Here is a 22,162-nt window from a genome sequence, read left to right as displayed (position 1 = left end):
GTAGTTTGTCAAATAAAAATGATGTTTCTTGGGGTGCCTGGGTGGTTCAGTCGGTTGAGCGTCCAACTTCGGCTCAGGTCATGATCTTACAGTCCGTGAGTTCGAGCCCCGCTTCGGGCTCTGTGCTGACAGCTCAGAGCCTGGAGCCTGCTTTGGATTCTGTGTCTCCCTCTCTCTCTGCCCCTCCCCCGCTCATGCTCTGTCTCCCTCTCTCTCTCTCTCTCTGTCAAAAATAAATAAACATTAAAAAAAATGATGTTTCTCAATGCTCAGACTTTTTTTTTAACTGAGGTGCAGAAGCTTGAAGAAGTCAAATGAATTCAAAAAAAGATTGTCCTGAGTTCCTGGTATCTCTCACGTTATATATATGGACAACCGTGGCCCAAGCTGAATGTTAGCATGCATGTACCTAAGTTAAATAAGAAGACTTTCTGGTCTGATGGTACTCTCCTTTAGTGCTTCTTTCCTCACATCTGGTCGCCAAAGAGTCGTTCCGTCACCCTGCAGCCTGCTAATGAGATCCCCCATTTAATTAATACCATAAGAATTTTAATTCTGACTGAATCAATTTAACGTGATGTGATTTTGTCAGCTCTATTCCCCAAGTAAAAAGTGAGCCTGATGCTTATTACATACATCATTTCACGGGCCCTGCATTCCCTGCTGACTTAAACAAATTCTAATTAAGACTAATTAAAGCATCATTTATGAAAGCGCTTGTGATAGCTATGCAAACATTCTGGGTGGGTATGCTTTGCATAATAATTATCCTAGTTAATATTAAGGCTAGGTCCTTGGCAATTAGGTCTTTGAAACAGAGAGTTATTCTGAATTTAGCCCTTTTCAGTGTGAGCAATTAATAAAAAAAAGTGCTAAATTTATGTAGTGGCTTCATTAACAAAATAAATTTAGAAGTAGTAGTATTGTTTGCATTTTCTAAACTAAGCATAATTCTTAACCCAGGTGACAGTTATTAAAATAAAAGGATGCAATTCTTTGATCTGATATATTTATTATAGCCATCCTAGAAAAAAATGAACTTTATAAGTTGCAGTCGGATTTTTTTTAATATAAACCCGATTAGTCTAAAGCATATTACTTGAATATGTGGATGTCTATAAGGAGCACAGACATGTAAAATAGTCTTATATGTTTAAAAATCAAGTTTTTAAATAATGTTTTAAAAATCTGACGTGGGCTCAAAGAGTTATACATGCAGATTAAATTCTTCAATTTGTAATGACTTGATAGGCCTAATATGCAAGAAAACGCTTCCATACACCTGCTGAGTTTAGTGGAATTAAAAATTCTTATAGCATTCATAGTTTGCTTCACCTTTGTTTTTAAAGTCTCTATTATACTGTCAGTATTCATTGTGCTGCAAAATTGAAGTGGATTAGAATGCTGTAGGACTGCTTGCCTTTCAAACTCCTATGTACTTTCTCTAGGACTTTATGGCGGGGTCAAGTGAAGTTGGAGGTTTCAAGAGGTGAGTGGGAAAAAAGAAAGAAAATGTGACTCCTTCTTTAAATGGGTAAGAGATTGATAATAGATGGCCCACACAGAAAAATAAAAGACTAAAAAGCTTCTCTTTCTTCCATCTTTACGAATACAGTTAATGTGAAATTCGTGAAAGGAAACTCAGAGGTAGGAAACTCTTGAAAGAGGCCGGGTGCATTAAACATAGAGTCAATGGGTTTTACCAAGCACTGTTGACAAATAGTGCTATCTTCTACAAGGAGAATTCTGTCTTACAGAAAGTCTTATCTTTGAACACTCGTAGGTTGAGAATCGCTGTAATTTAGAAAGAAATTCTATATCTTAGCATGTAGGGAAAGAGAATCTCTCTAAATTTCTATCAAATACACAGCCACAAATTTTAAAAGCCTATATTAAACCCCCACAAGGGCAATACAATGCCTTTGTAAAGAGCAACAAATAACAGACTGAAGTATCTCCAATGATTTTGTGCAACAAACCTGGTAGTATAAAGAACTGTACGTAAATCTAGTAAGCTTGATCACATTCTACACGAAATTGCTTTAAAAAATGTGACCTGATTCTACAACCCCAAGGGCGGTATGAAATGTCATGGCAGGCGGTGCCCAGGCGGTGGATGATTCAACCACTTTAACCTCTTTATCAATTAACTGGGCGTAAAAGAGTAGGTAGGCTCATTAAAGTGGTGAATGACACAAAGTGAGAGGGGTAGCATTTTAACATCTTAAGAAAGTGTCCAAAGCTGCATATATAGAATAAAACATACTGAGAATACTTCCATAACCTAGGTTATAAGACAGGGGAGTTAGTTTCAAGGGGCTGTAGGTGATAAGAGTTTGATCATGATCTATCAGTTTGGCAGTAGATTTTCCCAAATCCAGCCTGATCCTGCATATATAAATTCCATATAGACAGAACTGTATCGTATAAGAATCATGAAGCAACCCTTCCTTCAAATAAAAATATAGTCAGTGCAGCTAAAGATGGAGAATTGACCAGTGAGGGAAAGCTATATAGAACAAATGATTAGAAACCATTTAACAAAGAATTACTGTGTGCCTTTCAAGACTAGGCTCTTGAAAAGGACTAAAGGGAGATATAATCATAGCTTCCCATCTTCGTAATTCCTTTTTGTTTGTCATTAAGGGGTCTCTGAGAGTCAGATGAACAATTAAATGACAAATCACAGAGGTTTCTTCTGAAAACAAGGGCAAAATGCTTGGGGAACTTGTTTCCAAGTGTGATGAAAGAAATATCTCCTAGATAGGTAAAAAAGATACGGGGTTGGCAGAGTCTAAGTGTAGGTGGAAGGAATCTTTATGTTAATTCCAGTAGAGTTGACATACAGTGTTATATAAGTTTCAGGTGCACAGTGTAGTGATTCAACAGTTCCACTACCCAGTGCTCATCACGATAAGTGTACTTTTAGTCCCCATCACCAATCTCCCCCACCTCCCCTCTGGGAACCATCAGTGTGTTCTCTAGAGTTAAGAGACTATTTCTTGATTTGTGTGTGTGTGTGTCTGTGTGTGTGTGTGTGTGTGTGTCTAAATGTTTAGTTTTTCTCTCTTTTTTTGTTGTTCATTTGTTTTGTTCCTTAAATGCCACATATGAGTGAAATCATATGGCATTTGTCTTTCTCTGACTTATTTCACTTAGCATTAAACTCTCTAGATCCATCCATGTTGCTGCAAATGGCAAGATCTCATTCTTCTTTATGGCTGAATGGTATTTCATCACTTATATATAATTATATATATAATATCATGCCTTTTTTACCCATTCATCTATTGAGGGACACTTAGCCTGCTCCCATAATTTGGCCATTGTAAATAATGCTGCAATGGACATAGGGGTGCATGTATCCTTTTGAATTAGTGTTTTTGCATTCGTTGGGTAAACACCCAGTAGTGTGATTACTGGGTCATAGGGTAATTCTATCTTTAACTTTTTTGTTCTTTTTCCAAAATTTATTTATTTTTGAGAGAGAGAGAGAGAGACAGCATGAATGGGGGAGGGGCAGAGAGGGAGACAGAGAATCCCACTGACAGTGCAGAGCTTGCTGTGGGGCTTGAACTCATGAAACCGCAAATCATGACCTGAGCTGACACCAAGAGTCATGAACAGGTGACACGTGGGGAGTGACAAAACTTCCTAAATACCCTTATACAGAAGGTGGTGACCCAAACATGCATTAGCCGAGAAAAAAAATAAATAAACCATCCCTAGCAGGGATTTAGGTGAGAAATTTAAAATAGTAAAGTAAATAAAATAAAACTTGAAAAGGACCTTAAAAAAGGCATTTGCTCACCTTCTAGAAAGGTGAATTGTAGACTAGGCTGGGTATACGTGGACCCCTGACAGTGAGTAGCCCTTTAAGGCATTTTGCAGAGTTGGACCACCCTATAGGATCAAGTTTTCTTTTCCTTAGCCTTTCAGTCTTCCCTTCCTTATCCTTTACTCTTCTACTTATTTACTTGTTGTTCTCACTTTCTTTTGCTCCTTCTTTTTCTAATAGAAGAGAATGTTCTATCTGTGAGAGCCACTCTATACTGAAGCAGGTAATCAAAGAATTCTCCTCTAAAGAACTGATTCTCAAGCTTGGGCATGTATCAGAATCATCGCAAGCGCTGGTTAAAACACAGAATTGCTGGCCCTACACACAGAATTTCTGATTCAGAGATAGATCCCGTGACCCAGAGGGTGGAGCCAGAGAACTTGCCTTTCCAGCAGATTCCCACGTGTGGCTGAAGCTGCTGATTCTGGATTACAATTTTGAGACCCACTGCTGTGCCAAAAGTTCAGAGGTCCCACAGTTAGCATATTGAAACCACAAATACCATCACTATTTGAATAACTTCAGTCTTCACATGAAACATCACAATATTCAACCAGTAAACATATGGATGGCCACACCAAGTTTTTCCAAGATGGGGTATATGTCTCAGTTGTTCCGTGCCTAGCTCAAATGAAATGTTTTAAACATTCCCCCTGAACGTTACCCATGAAGTGTTCACACATTTCAAATTCTATACCAGAATTTTTTTTGCTGGGAAGAAAATTATAAAGACTTGGGGCTTAACCTATATGTTTCATTTCACAGTTGAGGAATGGTTCAACTTTCAATCACGGCATATATAATTAGCAACTTGGGACAGTTGCTTAAAAAAAAAATCTCAAAATGATAACAGAATAAAGATTTCTTATGATGCTCTAGCTTCTAGTTGTTAAGGGCAGTGTATGTTTCTATGGTAATATTTGCATAAACATACAGTACAAGTCAAGTGTTATGAAACCAGCACCTTTATTATTCTTGTGGGCAAAAAAATGAAGGCTTAGCTTACATTTAGGGTATCAAAAACTTCATATTAAGGATTTTTTTAAACATTCAATGTGTTAACAATAAAGGCCGTAAAATAGCTTTAATCCCCTTTGAAGCAGCATCCTTCTTTCTGCTTTGGTAGGCAGTATCTTGCTTGGAAGCAGACGGACAGACTGCCTAAAGGTACTTTACAACTTTATAAGTTTGGATATATAGTAATTACCACAAATACCACAAATGAAGTTCTGAAGCTGATTTTTAGTATATGTCATTACTAGATACGGTATTTTACACACGTTTAATATTTATAAAATACTAAAAGGGATTAGACATGGTAATTGGACTCCTTAGAGAACAGAGAAATGGCAACCCCATATTAGTTGTAGGCAACCCAACACCAGCCAGTTCACATTAAAGAGGAATGGAAAATATCTACTCCCTATAACAATACCACATAGTTGAACAAATTCATTCTACAGAGGAGAAGACCAAAGCTCAGAGAGATTAAGTGTCTTGTCTGAGACTACACAGCACTGGATAAGGATTAAGTTTGCCTGAAACAGGGCGGTGATTGTTTCCACCGTCATCCGACTGCCTCCATACTTAGCCACTGACGAGAATGTATTAAAATGTACTAAATGTATTAAAAACTGGCTATTAAGGCTGATGTTTCATCTCTCTTAGTGTTCCAACTTTTCTCATAATTGCTTTCAGGAAGACGAGTTGTGTTTCATCCTTTATGAGAAATGGTCGTTTTGGACAAAGTGATTGTGTACCAACCTGAGCGCCACCAAGTAACACTGACTTGTTGGGAGATTACAAGTAAACCAGCAAGGGACGCCTGGGTGGCTCAGTCGTTAAGTGACCGACTTCAGCTCAGGTCGTGATCTCACGGTTCCTGAGTTCAAGCCCCACATCGAGCTCTGTGCTGACAGCTCTGAGCCTGGAGCCTGCTTTGGATTCTGTCTCCCTCTCTCTCTGCCCTTCCCCCGCTCACACTCTGTCTCTCTCTCAAAAATAAGTAAACATGAAAAAATATAATAAACTCAACTAGCTAATGGGCTGGTGCTTCAGTTTTACTCCCCTGTCCAGCAGACGTGCCCTGGCGGTTCCGACAGGAAGGAGCATATCAGAGACCATTGTGCCCCATGGAAGCCTCTATGAAACGGTGAGTGACGAGAGCTTGGGAAGAGAATTTTCATTTGTTTTCTTTCCAAGCACACAAGGTTTGTATGGATTTAATTTGATCAAGGGAAAAGCCTATAAAGAGAAGAGGCAGAATGAGGTTGCGGGATCTGTATTCTCCAGCGACTAATAACTGGCGGTGGCCACTGGGACCTAAATGGGAGTGAGAGAGTTGGGCTGGGATTTAACTCCCACCCCGAAGGGAAGGTCTGCACATGGGTTGTTTGTTCAAATAACAGTTTAGCCTGGGAGTTTAATACAAGGTGTTCAAGTAAAATAAAAAGTAAACTCCACTCAGCGAGGCAGCCAGATCAAGAAGAGATTGGGCTTTAGGATGGAACACATTAAACGCCGGTGAGAAGGGTAAGTGCTCGTTGGCCTCCTCCTCGTCTCACAGAAACAGAAAATACAGGATTCTGCCGAAATCAATCGCGATGCTGTGAACTCACTTTTGCGTTTAGCCGCATCTCTGATTGTCGCCTCCTTCATCAGAGGAAGCACGGAGACCGAAGAGGGGAAGGAGTAACGCACCCCAATTCACTACTTGTTAACCCGGGAGTTAAAACGGGGGAGGCCAACTTTGAAAGAAGGAGAGACTCTCTCAATGAGGTTCAGGGATTATCGGTGGATTGCATCTAATCATTCTCTACCTGACCCTCAATATAACGGAAAAGTGGAAGTTGGTTTTATTCAGTCCCAAGAACCTGTGACATTCAGGCTCTCCCCGCCTTCTGTATCTCCGCACAGGGCAGATAGATGGTGCGTGTGGAAATGATATTGTTTAATCAGGGAGTGTTCAACAGGGTGAACCAAAAATCAAAATATAAATATGCATTGTATAAACAGAAATTTAGAAATCCATGTTAATTGTATCTAGTTAATTTTTAACAGCTTCTTGGTATATTAGCTTGCTAGGTTGTACTCTATTCCTTTCCGTATTCCTCTATTGACAGGCAGCTGGTGCAGTAATAAAACTGCTATTCCCAGATCTGCCAAGGGCTCAGAGAGAGATGAGTACAAGACAGATATCTACCCACTCACCATTTAACGTGTACCGTTTCCTACTGAACATGCAGATGGCATGGCGGTCCCAGATTTCATTTGAGTTAATCTAATCCCTCCACTGCTCCCACTAGAAAGGAGGGCATTAGCAGCCATATGTCAACCAGATTTGTCAGATTATTCATTACAATTAATTGCTGTTCTCACTTAAGGCCTTTAAGGCTGTGAATTGCTCTGAATTCTATTGCAAACACAAAATTATGAGTAAAAGACTTTAGCCCTGTCATTCAAATTTCACGCTGACCTTTATCAGCTTTTGGCTTTTCCATGGGTGCTGGGCTGAAAGCTTTCTAATTGGTGTTCCATTTCTTCCTCACTACAGGTAAGCTGTCGGCCGAGGCAATAAGTATGACCAGAAAGACAAGAGGAAAAACTCTTAGGTCCCAGCAGACAGTATTTAACTGCCAACTAATAATACATTAGGAGGGTAATGAAACGAGCTAGATGTCATAATGACCCAGTGTACTAATTAAGCTTCTAAATACTGCAGGTTTTTAAGACATTTTCTGTCTCAGAAAGGCTTATTTTTGGAACCAAATTTCTTTTTACATTGTTTCATTATTCAAACTCTTTTGTAAGTTATTACGAATGATCATTAGAAATTAACCAAATCAATACCCACCCCTTCCCGTGGAGGGGAAGTCAGGTTTCAGGCTCCAACATGCTGGACTCCTCCAATGTTGTCTTTTTAATAACGTGTTCTCTGACCAAAAATTTTTGAGACTTCTCGGCTCTCACAGAAGTTGTTACTGAATTTATTTTATTTACTGCTACTCGATACCACAATTCAGAGGTTGAAGCACTTCGCCGTGCACGCTCCTTTGGTTTTCAAGGTGCCGTTGAGTTTGTTTGGTTCTGGATGAGTCCTCTATAAACTCAACCAAAGCGATGGTGAGAGAATCAGTGCTGTCTGATTAGATGATCATCAGAGGAAACTTGATTGCCAAGAAGTGTCTGTCATTGAGATTATTAAGCCACAGTGGGGCTGCCTTGATTAATACTTTGTTTGCAACTCTAGACCAGTGATTTTGTCAGAGGTTTTACAAATCTTGACAGGAGGTTTTATTAAGGATCTCCTAAGCAGAAGAAGTTGACAGTTGAAACTTCGGGTATGATTTCCTTCTTTGCATTTCAAGTCTTTTGTGTGTGGAATATTTTAGGTAACATCTTGGGTGGGGATGAAGTGGAAGGGAGGAAACTGATGTGTGCTTGTTTTTCTCACTCCCTCTCCACCCGGGCCAACTGTTACAGAGATGCGAGCGGGAGCCAAAGGAATTCTCACCACTCGAATCTAGCATGGTCATATAATCAATGAATGATAGCAAAAGCCTTGGCAATGTTCTCCAACACTAAGATAATACTGGAACATTTCCTTAAAGCAAACTTGTTTATAAGAGAACAAGAACAGGTACAGCAGTCCAATCATTTCTGCGTTTAAGCACACTGCCTATTGTTCTTTCTATTGAATGCGGAGAGTTTCAATTAGTAATAGTCAAGGATATAGTCATTGGCCTATAAAAGCTATAATTAGTACCATTTCCCACTAAAGGCAAAAGAAAAAAAAAAGCATTCTCTTTCACTTAGACCTTTCTTTTTTTTCTTTTTTAATGCTTATTTACCATTGAGAGAGAGAGACAGAGCATGGGCAGGGGAGGGGCAGAGAGGGGGATGCACAGAATCCGAAGCAGGCTCCAGGCTCTGAGCTGTCAGTACAGAGCCCAACGCGGGGCTTGAACTCACAAACCGTGAGATCATGACCTGAGGCAAAGTCTGACACTTAACCAACTGAGCCACCCAGGCGCCCCCACTTAGACCTTTCTTTTAATGAACTACTACCTTTGTGCATTTTTTTAAAACCCTATGACTCAGAGGAGTTTATATACAATGACTACTATGCCATGCTTAGATTTCTCTTCTAACTTAAAGAATAAAAGACATTATTTAAAATACAAAACATGTAGGGGCACCTGGGTGGTTCAGTTGGTTAAGCATGCAACTCTTGATTTCGGCTCAGGTCACGATCCCAGTCGTGGGCTCGAGCCCAGTGTCCGGCTATGTGCTGATTATGGAGACTGCTGAATATTCTCTTTCCCTCTCCCTCTGCCCCTCCCCCGCTCACATGCACTCTTTCTCTTTCTCATAAATAAATAAATAAATAAATAAATAAATAAATAAATAAATACAAAACATTTAATTTCTACCAAGATATGTATGTTTACATCTTTTGTTGGTATATATGAAAGAAAACTACCTCAGTTGCTACAAATGAGTATCTAGAGAAAGGACTACCCATCTCTCAAGTGATGGAAGGTAGCTTTCTCTAACAACACTAAATGGTTTCATCTTTTGACCTATCTTTTCATAGGTCCTGGCACCTCTGTTTTCAACCAGTGGGATTTCCTGACTGGAATAAGCTGAGGGGTGATGTGTCTGGCGAACTCACCCGGATGTCAGAGGGCTCCCAGAGCAAGAAGTGAGGCTGTGTATGAAGCAACAGAAGGACAAGCACAAATGGAAAAGGGACCAGTAAAGATGCAGAGGACAAGCGAGGAGAGGGTCTCCATGTCCAGGCACCTCAAGCAGCAATAGTAGAACTTGACTGCTGACAGAAGCTCTGCAGTGACACAGTGACCCCAGAAATATCAAACAGCACGAATATTCCAAACCATGGCCAGGCTTTGGCTAAACTGGTTCAACCCTGACCCCTGCTACTTTTGGTCAATACCAAATGACATGGGAAAGTCCTATCACATCACCAAACTGCATTTACTTCCACTATATAAATGACAGAGTTGGAATAAATAATTTCTTTCAGTTCCAAAATTTGGTGCTAAAAGTTATGAAATACAAATATACGTGTGTGTGTGTGTGTGTGTGTGTGTGTGTGTGTTTGATAGAAAGAGAGAGAGAGAGAGAGAGAGAGAGAGAGAGAATGCTTACACAGAGGCACAAACATCTGTATATCAAGGAAAAAAAACACTTTTAACTTTATTTATTTTTAAGCCAGGGAGAGGGAAAGGCAGAAAGAGAGGAAGAGAGAGAATCCCAAACCGGCTCTGTACTCTCAGTGCATGGGGCTTGAACTCACAAGCCGTGAGATCATGACCTAAGCCAAGATCAAGAGTCAGACGCTCAACTGACTGAGCCACCGCTGGCACCCCTCAGAGAAAATAATTTTAACAAATTGCCTTTGTCTCTTTTCATATCATCCATGAGAATTTGCTTGAGGTGGAATAAAAATCATAATGAATTTTTTTTTCCAAAACACCTAAATCCATGGCTTTTTCTCTATATGGGCAGTCCAAACCAGACTATGGCTGTTTAAAGTTTTGTAGTTTTTTATTTTTTCTTTCAGTGATACAAGTAGCGTCTATCTCTATCTCTTGATTTTAAGTTCTGTAATGACAAGAATTATATATATCTGGTTCTTTGTTACATAACCCCAGAAATTAGTGTAGTACCTAGTGCTTAATGGATACATAATAAGTATTTGTTGAATAAGTAGAAGAAATTAATCACAATGGCAAACATAAATGTATCTTATATCTTTTTTTTCTCCTAATCTGGTAAAAAAAAAAAATGGTGTCAGGTAAAAGGCCTTAGGAAATTATAATGTCAAGTATCCTATTAAAGTAGTTTGAAATAGATTTATCTTAATTTCCATCAAGTTCTTTTCATCGTGTTTCATTTCTGGTTTTTTAAATGTGTCTGAGTTTGAAGATAATTTGAGTAAAATCTATTTAGCCAGGACTGAGTTCCTCAAAAAGTTACCAATACCATTTTCACTAACTAAAATAAAGATGTGCTCATGCTTTGAGTGGTTGTATGACTTCAAATGCATAATATCATATTTATAATACATAAAATATAATTTTTAATACATATCAAATATGGCAAAATTTGTAAGTTCTTTTAAAAAGTCACCTGTAGGGGCGCGTGGGTGGCTCAGTCGGTTAAACATTTGACTTCGGTTCAGGTCATGATCTCACGGTTCGTGAGTTTGAGCCCTGCATCGGGCTCTCTGATGTCAACTCAGAGCCTGATGTGGATCCTCTGTCCCACTCCCCTGCTTGTGCATTTTCTCTCTTTCTCAAAAATAAATAAACATTGGGGCGCCCGGGTGGCTCAGTTGGTTAGGCGGCCGACTTCAGCTCAGGTCATGATCTCTCAATTCATGAGTTCGAGTCCCACGTCAGGCCCTTTGCTGACATGTCAGAGCCCGGAACCTGCTTCAGATTCTGTGTCTCCCTCTCTCTGCCCCTCTCCATCTCGCACTCTGTCTCTGTCTCTCTCAAAAATAAATAAATGTTAGAAAGAACATTTAAAAACAAATAAACATTATTTTTTTAAAGTCACCTGTATAGGCAAGTTTTTAAATGTTTTGAAAATATGTGAATGTTAAGTTTTATTGTTCATGAAGTTTTATGAGACATTAACTTATAGTTCCCAAAATCAAAGTCCATCTCCTTTAAGGTCACTTCAGTTGAAAAAGGTGTCCCAGTTAAAGTAGATAAGTGTCACAATAAAGAGAATTTTTCCCCCTTAAAATAAGTACAAATTTAGTACAAAACTAAAATGCAAAACCTCATCTGATAAAACACTAAATAGCCCTCACCAGCAATAGAAATCAGCAATATTAAAGTCCACATTGCAATATTTGATTTAGCTTGCTATACAAAGGTAACCTTTTTCCTGTAATGCATTCGTTGTAAAAGCAGGAATAAAAGCAGGAATTAAGCAATAGTTTTGAAATGGCTAAAACCAAAACTTAAAGTGAATGAGGTCTCAGCTCTCATCTCAGTTATTACACGACTATTGGGCATCTTTACTGGTAAAAGAAAATGGCCCAATAAGAAAGAAAATCCTTATTCAAATCAATATGAGTGAACAAATAAATATGAAAATTTTCCGTTCTTTGTCAGGAGATTTTGTTTATATCTTGGCTTTCCCTTGTGCCATTTTGACTCTATAAAACTTTGAAATTGGAAGTGTCAGGGAAGAAGCCTTAGCACAATATTGGGACCAAAACTTTTATGCCGGAGAGAGGAGCAAGGTACATGGGAGGGTAGATCAGTAGAGGTAACTTCTCTAAGAACTTAGATTTCTAGAACACTTATGCTCGTTTACTGAGCGCAAGGGTGAACATTTCCATATTCTCTCTCTGGGACTGAACTACTTAATTTAATCAATGTCCAATACACAAATAATTATGTAGGGTATATATAGGTATTATATGGGTATATGTGCACATACATACCAGGTAGGAGTATTTAGGACAGCTTGATGTATGATTTCTAACATCATAAAAGTAAAATTTTAGTACATAAAATAGGCCTGGAGCCAAAAATAATTTAAAGCAGAATGTTGTAAACGTTTACATTAAGAAGATTTTTAAGGGGCGCCTGGGTGGCACAGTTGGTTAAGCATCCGACTTCAGCCAGGTCACGATCTTGCGGTCCGTGAGTTCAAGCCCCGGGTCAGGCTCTGGGCTGATGGCTCAGAGCCTGGAGCCTGTTTCCGATTCTGTGTCTCCCTCTCTCTCTGCCCCTCCCCCATTCATGCTCTGTCTCTCTCTGTCCAAAAAATAAATAAACGTTGAAAAAAAAATTAAAAAAAAGAAGATTTTTAAAAGCTAAAGTGTTATTGAATATAATATTACCAAAAACATCTTTTAAGAAAAGTTTCCAGATATATACAAAAGTAATCTACACAGATTAAAAATGAGACTGTATATTACTTTTGCACACAAACTTGCTTGGGAAAATATGGAAAGTACATATGCTCATCCAAGTGTAAACATTATTGTCTCTCAAAAGGTGTGGGTCTTATCCATTGTTTTTCTGTGTTTTCTAGAAATTCTGCACTGGACATAAATCACTCTCGTAACTGGGGGAAAATGCTGAAAGTTCTAGGAAATTCAAAAGATGGACAGTTGAAGAATTCTGCAATTCTGCAGTTGAAGAAAATCCATGAAGAAAATAATATTTTCTCTAACTTTGATAAAAAAGTGAAAGTGGTTCTGGGTGCAGGGAACAGAATGAATGGCATCCAGATGGCAGAACAGGGGGCTTCCGAGGACTGGCATGGAGTCTGTGGCTGGCACTTGGGCTGGGTTAAGGGAGCAGTGTGAGATGGGACTCTGGCAAGTTACTTTGGAATCAGGTTATGAGTCGCCTTCAAAGCCATGCTAAAGGTTGTAGTCTACTAGAGGGACAGAGGGACAGGGACCAAAAACCACTGACAGCTCATGAGAAAGGGACTCATGTGACCATAGCAGTTTGAGGGACGGTCTTTTCATAGTAGCCTATGATACTAATTGGAAGCAAGGGAATGATTCAGAAACTGTTTGCAAAGTTCCCTTGAGAAGTTCCATAGACCTAATAAGAATTAGGCTAGGAAGCAAGAGATTTAAAAGGCTTTACAGAATTGAGATCATGGGGATTTATTACCTGACTGGATCTAGAGATATCTTCTAGGAAGATGGGTGAGGTCTACCGGCTCAGTGACTGGGAGGGGACTCAACTAGAAGAGGCTGTTATCAGCCCACTGATAAACCTTCATATTAATCCTCTGACTTGAGAATGTGAAGGAACGGAGTTTGCTGTGCAAGTATGCGGGGCAGGTAATATAAACCTAAGGAAAAGTTCTAAAGCATATCTTATTCAAGGGGCAAGAGGAAAAAGATAAGCCCCTGAGAAAACAGACAGAATGCTCACATACAACCAAGAAGCTGGGTTTCATAGGAGACAAGAAAGGAGACTCTTTCAAGAGGGAAATGAATGGCCCCAAGGCCAAGATGCTCCAATATAAGAAAAAATGTTGAGAGTTTCAGCTTCATCCTTGACTCTTCATCTGTTCCAACTCCCAAACTTTGAATCTGCTCCCGGGGCAAGTAGCATTTGCTCCCCAAACTTTTCCTATACAAATGAGCAAGAGAGAACAAATAGAGTCACAAAAGCCTGCCTTGAGATCTACATAGCTGAGAAACATTGGATTTTAACCCTAGAAGAATCTTCAGGGTCATTTAATGCAACCTTTCATTTCACAGATAAAATATGTGAGACTACCACCAGATTATGCGACTTGCTCAGGGTCCCCAAATCTCAGGACCTTGGGACTTAGCTTATTGGTTATATAATCATCATCTCCACTAACAGCTACCTTAGCTAGTGTGAACCACAGGAAATGTGGTTGAAGAAGAATTTTGAGTCATTCTGTTTTGAGACCTTTGGTCTGGATCTAAGGCCTTACTTTTCCTTGAAGTAGTCTATCCTTAGCAAAGACTATCCCCTTGTCCATTATAATTAGTATCCATGTTGTATTTTGTTTTGATTTGCTTTCCTTGTTTTATGAGTTGCAGGTAAAAGGAGTATAGGAAACAATATTTTTCGTTAAAAAACGAAGCTAAAGAGGGACACCTGGGTGGCTCAGCAGGTTGAGAATCTGACTCTTGATTTCAGCTGAGGTCATGAGCCCATGGTCATGGGATCAAGCCTCAAGTTGAGCTTTGTGCTGAACGTGGAGCCTGCTTGACATTCACTCCCTTCCGCCCTTTCTTCCACTTGTGCTCTCATTCTTTTTCTATTTAAAAAAAAACAAACAGCTAAGGATATAAAAAAGAGCACAAGGAAGTAGAAAATGTGGTAGAGGGTGAGTACATATGAGACACATTAATCTGAAGTGGAACTATCTGAACCATGAGACGTCAAAGATAAAGGGAAATAGGGGGAAAGAGTGTCCTTGAGGACTCTATATCTCTTTCTGCTCCCTGCTGCAAGAGGCATAAGAAGCTGAATGGGTTGAGATCGCGTGGTCATGGTATCCCCAGCAGTCAGCAGGTGGAGACTTATGTCCAGGACAGTGGAGATGCTCTGGAGGGAAGAGTTGGATGGATGAAAGTTAGAAGTAGCCTCCATGTGGGTTGAAGAAAGAACGCAGTGTGCAGATGATCATTCTTATACAGTTGACCAGGATGTAATTAATTTGGAGAACAGCTGTTTTGTAAAACTAAGGTGATATTATCTGTTAGGGATGAGTGCTTGTGTCCCCTCAAAACATATATTTTGAAGCTCCAACCATAAGTGCTGCTATATTTCGAGATGGGGCCTCTAAGGAAGTGATCATGGTTAAATGGGGTCATATGGATAGAGCCAGTTTTGATAGGATTAATGTCCTTACAAGGGGAGAGACAGGAGGGTTCTCTCTCTCTTTGTGTAGGCACAAAGGAGAGGTCATGTGAGCACACACTAGAAAAGCAGCCATCTGCAACCCAAGATCACCAGACTCCTTCACCAACCCTGCCAACACCTTGATTTTGGATTTCTGGTCTCCAGAACTGTGAGAAAACAAACTTAGGACTCAAGCCACTCAGTCTATAGTATTTTGTCATGGCAGCCTTTGCTGACTAATATACTATCAATTAATAATTGCCTTGTTAATAATATAGCATACTGGGGGAGCCTGGGTGACAGTTGGTTAAGCATCTGACTCTTGGTTCTGGCTCAGGTCATGATCTCGCACTTCGTGAGTTCGAGCCCCACATCAGGCTCTGTGCTGACAGTGAGGAGCCTGTTTGGGATTCTGTGTGTGTGTGTCTCTCTCTGCCTCTACCCCACTCATGTTCTCTCTCTCTCTTAAAATAAATAAACTTAAAAACAATATGAATGAGAGAGAAGGTAGGCACTGAAGTCAGGCTGTTCAAATCCCTGAACCACCACAGGTGAATATTTAACCTCTTAATCCCTCAGTTTCCTCGTCTGTAAAGTGGGACAATAGAAGTACCTATTGAGATAATATATGTAAAGTGTTTGGTAGAAACTAACTCCTCAATACACCTTAATTCAAATAATAAAGGATCAAGGTGATTTCACCTACCATACTTATGAATAAAATAAACCATCATGAGCTGTAAAATAATTATGATGTCACTTTGAGCATTTCTACTTTATACCTCATTCAGATAACCAAAATCTCAATTTTTATAAAGTAATAGCTAGTAATATTATAGAAGGCTCAGGAACTGGAAGCTCCAAAGACACTGAATTTAGATAGTTTTATCAAATCAGAGCGTCATGAAGTGGGTTGCTTTTTTGTCCTGGCCTGACTTTAGTGAATTCTAACAGTGTCAGACCTTGAGACAGACCTCAGGACATCATCATACCGCCCCAAAGCCCTTAAATCTGCTCCTGTTGTCATTAGTACGCGGTATCATGTGGACATTTCCCTCCTCTTTCATGTAATTCCTTGCTAAAGAGCTATGACTTATGATTTGTGGTCATTTAAAAATATATTTCGCGTTTAGTGAATTTCTTCCTCTAATCTTTAGATTAAAAATAAATAAATAAATAAAGCTGGTTGCTTTTGTAGAGCTGTCGTGCTTCCCTGGAATTGCCATAAATAAAGTACGTGAAAACACACAGACTCCTATTACCACTCTTTCTTTCTATGGATCTCAGTCGGGGGAGGTTTTACCATAAAGCTGATGAGGATTCAGGCCCTCTCAGTTGCATGGGCCCTTCCAATGATCTGGCCCTACGAATTCTGTTTTTATAATTCTGTATTATATTCCTAAGAGGGCCTTCCAGATTATACGCAATCCCCAAAACCAGGATCAAACCTTGATCTTGTTGTATTTTCTGAATTTGCAGATTCTGATACTTAAAGCGACATCTGAAATGTGAAATGTTTAACAGAAATCAGGCTATGGGGAATAATCTGTACCAAAATAGCCTTGCATATACCCCTCCACCCCCAAATTGAATCCAAATACATACTTCTTTATATACTAACATGTTCTAACTTTGTTTTTTTAGGGTTATTTATTTATTTTGAGAGACAGAGACAGAGACAGAGAGAGAGAGAGAGAGAGCAAGTGGGAGAGGGGCAGAAAGAGAGAGAGAAAGAATCCCAAGCAGGCTCCATGCTGGAAGCACAGAGCCTGATGTCGGGCTCCATCCCATGAATCAGGAGATCATGACCTGAGCTGAGATCAACAGTCCCGTGTTCAACCAACTGAGCCATCCAGGAGCCCCGTTCCAACTTTCATTTCAGCACCAGAACTATGTTGTCAAATGCAACTTTATGAAGTGGAAACTCTAGCCAAAGAAAGTCAGGAGCAATTCTTCTCACTCACCCCCTCAACTCCAACCCCCACTGCAGCACCTCTCAAGGACCCGATGGGTTTTCCCCTTCCAGCACAGTTTGAAAACCACTTCTCTAGACAGTCATTCACGGTGGATGTAATTGGAAGCATAATGGCTTTCTACCAAGTTAAGACTGTAAGATATTCATTCCCATAGGACAAACAAGCATTTTTCCCATGGGTGAGGTACATTTTTGCTGAAGTCATGGGAAGACAGTGGAAGATACATTTTCAAGGCTCTTCCTTGCCAGTTGATTCTCAGGTCCCTTAGGATAAGACAGAAATAAATACTTTCAGAGACATTTACATTCTCAATGGTCAGCAATTGGTTTTGACTGCTTACCGGGTATCGGAAATATATGGAAGCATATGTTGTTCAGGTTTCAGTAGGTGAGTTCTTTTTTTTTAATATGGGACCCTAAAATCCTATGTGTTTTAAAAGGCCGCCAATCCCAGGATATGAAAAACACCCCAAGGAAATTCCCTCCATGCCCTGCAAATCACTAAGTCTTTCTTTTAATTACACTGAAGTCTTACTTCCAATTTCACCTCCTTTGCAAACATCTCTCGATCCAACTGAATGAGATTTCAAAGGCATCTTTGTGGCTCCATTTCTTCTAAACACTCAATGAGCCTGATTTTCTTTTGGAAACATGCTACATTATTCACATTGCCTCTTTTTTTATACGTGAAATACAAACTGTCAGTTCTTTAATCATGTCATTTGTTAAGGTGTTTAATTCTTCTTTGCTAGTCTTAATCTTTTGTCATCCCTCCGCTCGTTCAGTAAAAATTTATTCAGTGTCTATCTCCCAGATTCTGTACAGAAACTAGGAGTATAAAAGGAATAAGATTAGAAATTGTCCTCAAAAAACCAAACCAAAACAAAACAAAAAACAAAACAAAACAAAAACTGTCCTAGAAATTGATGACCATGCTGGTTGACTTACCTCTGGAATCTTTAAATGTAGCCAGTATTTAATAAATGTGTTCTGTTGCCATAGAGCCATCATCTAGGCAAGACTCGTGAACACTGAGTCTTGGTGAAAATTTCTTATTCTCATAAATGTCCAGAATAATTTCATTTTGGTGAAAATTTCTTATCCTCATAAATGTCCAGAATAATTTCTGTATTTAATTTTCTAATCATTTGCTTCTTTTATATATGAGTTATTAAACTAATACCAAGGGTAAGTTATTCCCCCTTACTAATTAAGTCCCTATCACTAATACACAGGCTTCTAAACATGAGCTTACTTAGAAGTGGCACATATATATTCTATACTCTATAAATTCCTAACCAGAAAACTAAAACCCTATAGTTATTCAGGAAAGACTGATTGTATTATTAATGTTTGTAGCATCAGCCAAGAAACAAATGATTTAGTAACAGGTTTTCTAAACAAGAATTAGGAATAACTTCCTTGGGGGACACTGCTTGGCTATTATAAATTAACTCAAACAGTTTCGGGGCCACAGATCCCGAACTTCTGTTCTCATTGGTTTCCTTTCTGCCTCGCCAAGATTCTCATCATCAATGACACCTCCGAAGAGGACTTCATCTGGCTAATCAGAGCCTCTAATCCATTAGCAACTCACACTTGCCCTTCTTTCACTTAAAGCATTTTTGAGTTCAGTGAATTTTTAGCAAGCAAGCCCAGGGTTATCTTTTATTAACGTCTCTGCTAGTCTAGATGGGAAAGAAAGAGTAGAGGAGGCTTGTTCATCAGTTTTGAAAACACCAGATCTGGGGAAAAGACCCACTTCCTATTTATTTTACTAGTGGGCCCCCCACTCGTACTTTCATCAGCTTGTACCTCATATACTTTGTGATATACCTGAGTGCAGCCTGTCGTGGTTACCAGTGACTGATATTATTAAATATACAAAACCACTTTACCAGATGATAAGAGGAGCTGCAGTGTCTAAAAATTTCATATATCTAACGTGTTGTATAAACAGCCTAAATCCCTATACATTTTATAACTTCAGCAGTCTAAAGGTTAAAGCCTGTCAGTTGAATTTCACGAATTCCAGGAAGAAATGGGAAAGTAGCACCAACCCTTCATTGTATATCAGTGATCAAACATCTCCTCATTACACTTCAATATTGTTGCCTCTAAAGGTCACCATTGCTGAACATAATCACACAAAATCAAAACTGCAAACTTTATATATCATGGAGGTAGTAAATAGCTTGGAGGTTTATTTTCTGGTGCCTGCACAACATTCTGAACCCATTTATACATTTCTGGGAACTGTGGCATGAACCAAATGTATTTGCAATGGCTAACAATAGCACCAATTAAGTCAATTTCCTGTAAAAATATTTGTTTCCGTTGGTTTAGGTGGAAAGAATAACTTGTCTGCTCACAAAGTAATAGAAGTCTTTTTAAGTTGTCTGTTCTAAGTGGATTTTCTCTTATTTCCCTATAAACACAGGTTTGATAATTATTTGGTAATCATTTTTAGGATGCAATATCTGAAAGTTTAACTCAAAGGAAAGTCATGAGGTTCATTTAGTAAAGCACTGTGATGCCCAATAAATCACATATGTTTCTGACTTTTTCTATTCATTGATTTTGCCATATGTTATTTGGACAGGCTGCCATCTTGTGAGATCTATGGCCCAGCCTCATCCAAGCCACGATCAGCTCTTGCCTGGATTACTGGACCAGTCTAACTGCTTCCTCTCTTACTTTCATGTCTTTATTCTCTGCTCAGTAACCAACACTCTCTTTTGAACATAGAGCTCCTATTATTTCATTCCCAAGGAAGGGAATCTTTCAGTGGCTTCTGATGACACTTAAAATTCAATCTCTTCATTATGGTCTACAAATCCCTGGAAAAAATGACCTCTGCCTTTCATTCTAATCTCAACTCCTACCATTATTTTCCCTTACTTAACTCCTGCTCAACACTGAATTCATTTGGGCTCAGAGCATGTCAATGTCACGATGCCTAGAGATTTGCACTTTTTTTCATTCCCCTATACAGATGACCATCCTATCCCCAAATCTTGGCATGACCATTCCTTTCTTTACTTCCTGTCTCCTCTAGGATTCTAAGAAAAACAGTTCCTATCCACCCAAACCAATTACCTCCCCCTCCTGCTGTCTCTCTTTATCTAAAACCCCTACATTATTTCTGTCACGGAATTTACAATCTGAAGTTATAATCTGTCTTATTCAGATAATTTATTTGCTGGTTATTTTTCTCTCTCTGCCATCAATACTGAACAAACTGCACTAGAAATAGATACTTAGTCTATCTTATTCAGTGGAATGTAGTAGAAATTCAGTAAGGACTTATATAAATATATATATATAAATCCTGGGATGTGTTTCTTGTTAGAAATTTCTGTATGCATTTAAAATAAGCTTGCAGGCTTAGTTCAAAAAAAAGTTAACATAACAGTTTGATATGCATAGATGCAGCATGAGTGTGAAGTATACATTTATATGTTTCACTATTTTACATATTCGTTTATAATTTTTGTTGCTATAGCATGGTTGATTCAATATCATGTTTTTCAGAAAGTTTATGTTTTCCCCATGTTATAATGAAAACCAATTTTCTAATTAGATTCCTGACTCTTAATACAGTTTTTAACAGAAAATGATGATATTAGTGTTTGCCTTCCAGTATGCAACAACCTCCATGGAATATTTTTTTAAATGTCTTTCCCTTGTTAAAGTCAAAGTATCCAGTACTGCAGGAGCAGGAGACCAACAGCTGATAAAATAATGTGCTTTGTTCTGACTTCTTGCCTTGGTGATAAAGAACTTAAGGTGGTCAGTTCTTGTTTTTATGTTAGAACGCTAAGTGGCCTACGTAAGAATTCAGAGGAGGACGATTCAAAAGGAAGTTAAGAAAACAATCCCATTTACTATAGCATCAAACGGTAAAATACTCAGGAAAACAGTTAACCAAGGAGGCAAAAGACTTACACATTGAAAACAGTAAAACATTGCTGAAAGGAACTGAAGAAGATGCAAATAAATGGGAAGACATCCTATGCCTCTGGATGGAAAGACTTAACATAGTTAAATATTGTTTAAAGACCCGTACTACCTAAAGTGATCTACGATTCACTGCAATCATAGACATTTTTTTCGTAGACATAGACATATCACAATCATAACATTTTTTTTGTAGAACTAGAAAAAAAATCCTAAAGTTTATAAGGAAACTCAAGGGTCTTTAAATAGCTAAAACAATCTTGAAAAAGAACAACTTGGAAGACCCATACTTCCTTATTTCAAAACATACCACAGGCAACAATAATCAAGATGATGTGGTATTGGCATCATGACAGCTACATAAACCAGGGAAACAGAAGAGAAAGCACAGAAATAAACCCTTGCATACATGACCAAATGATTTTTGAGATGGGTTCCAAAACTACACAATGGCAAAAGAACAGTGTCTTCAACCAATAATATTGGTAAAACCGGATATCCACAGGCAAAAAATATATTTGGACCCTTACATCATATACAAAAATTAACTCACAACAGATTCAAGACCCAAATGTAAGACCCAAAACTCCCGAAGAAAATAGAGCTTCAAGACATTGGGGTTGGCAATGATTTCTTGGGGCTGACAGCAAAGGCACTGGAAACAAAGCAAAAATAGACAAATGAGATATCAAACTTACAGCTTCTGCACATCAAAGGAAACAATCAACAAAGCAAAAAGACAACTTTTAGGATAAGAGAGAATATTTGCAAATCACATATCTGATAAGGGATTAATATCTAGAGTATATGAGGACTTCCTACAACTCAAATGCAAAAGAATAACCTGATTAAAAAATGGGCAAATGAATTGAATAGACATTTCTCCAAAGAAGATAAATAAATGGTACATATGAAAAAATGTTCGGGTGGCTCAGTCAGTTGAGCATTGCACTCTTGTTGCTAGCTCAGGTCATGATCATAGGGTCGTAA

This window comes from Felis catus, chromosome C1 (assembly GCF_018350175.1).
Source record: "Felis catus isolate Fca126 chromosome C1, F.catus_Fca126_mat1.0, whole genome shotgun sequence".
Classification (NCBI taxonomy): Eukaryota; Metazoa; Chordata; class Mammalia; order Carnivora; family Felidae; genus Felis; species Felis catus.
The sequence above is the reverse complement of the archived record's forward strand: the minus strand, read 5'-3'. Positions refer to the sequence as shown.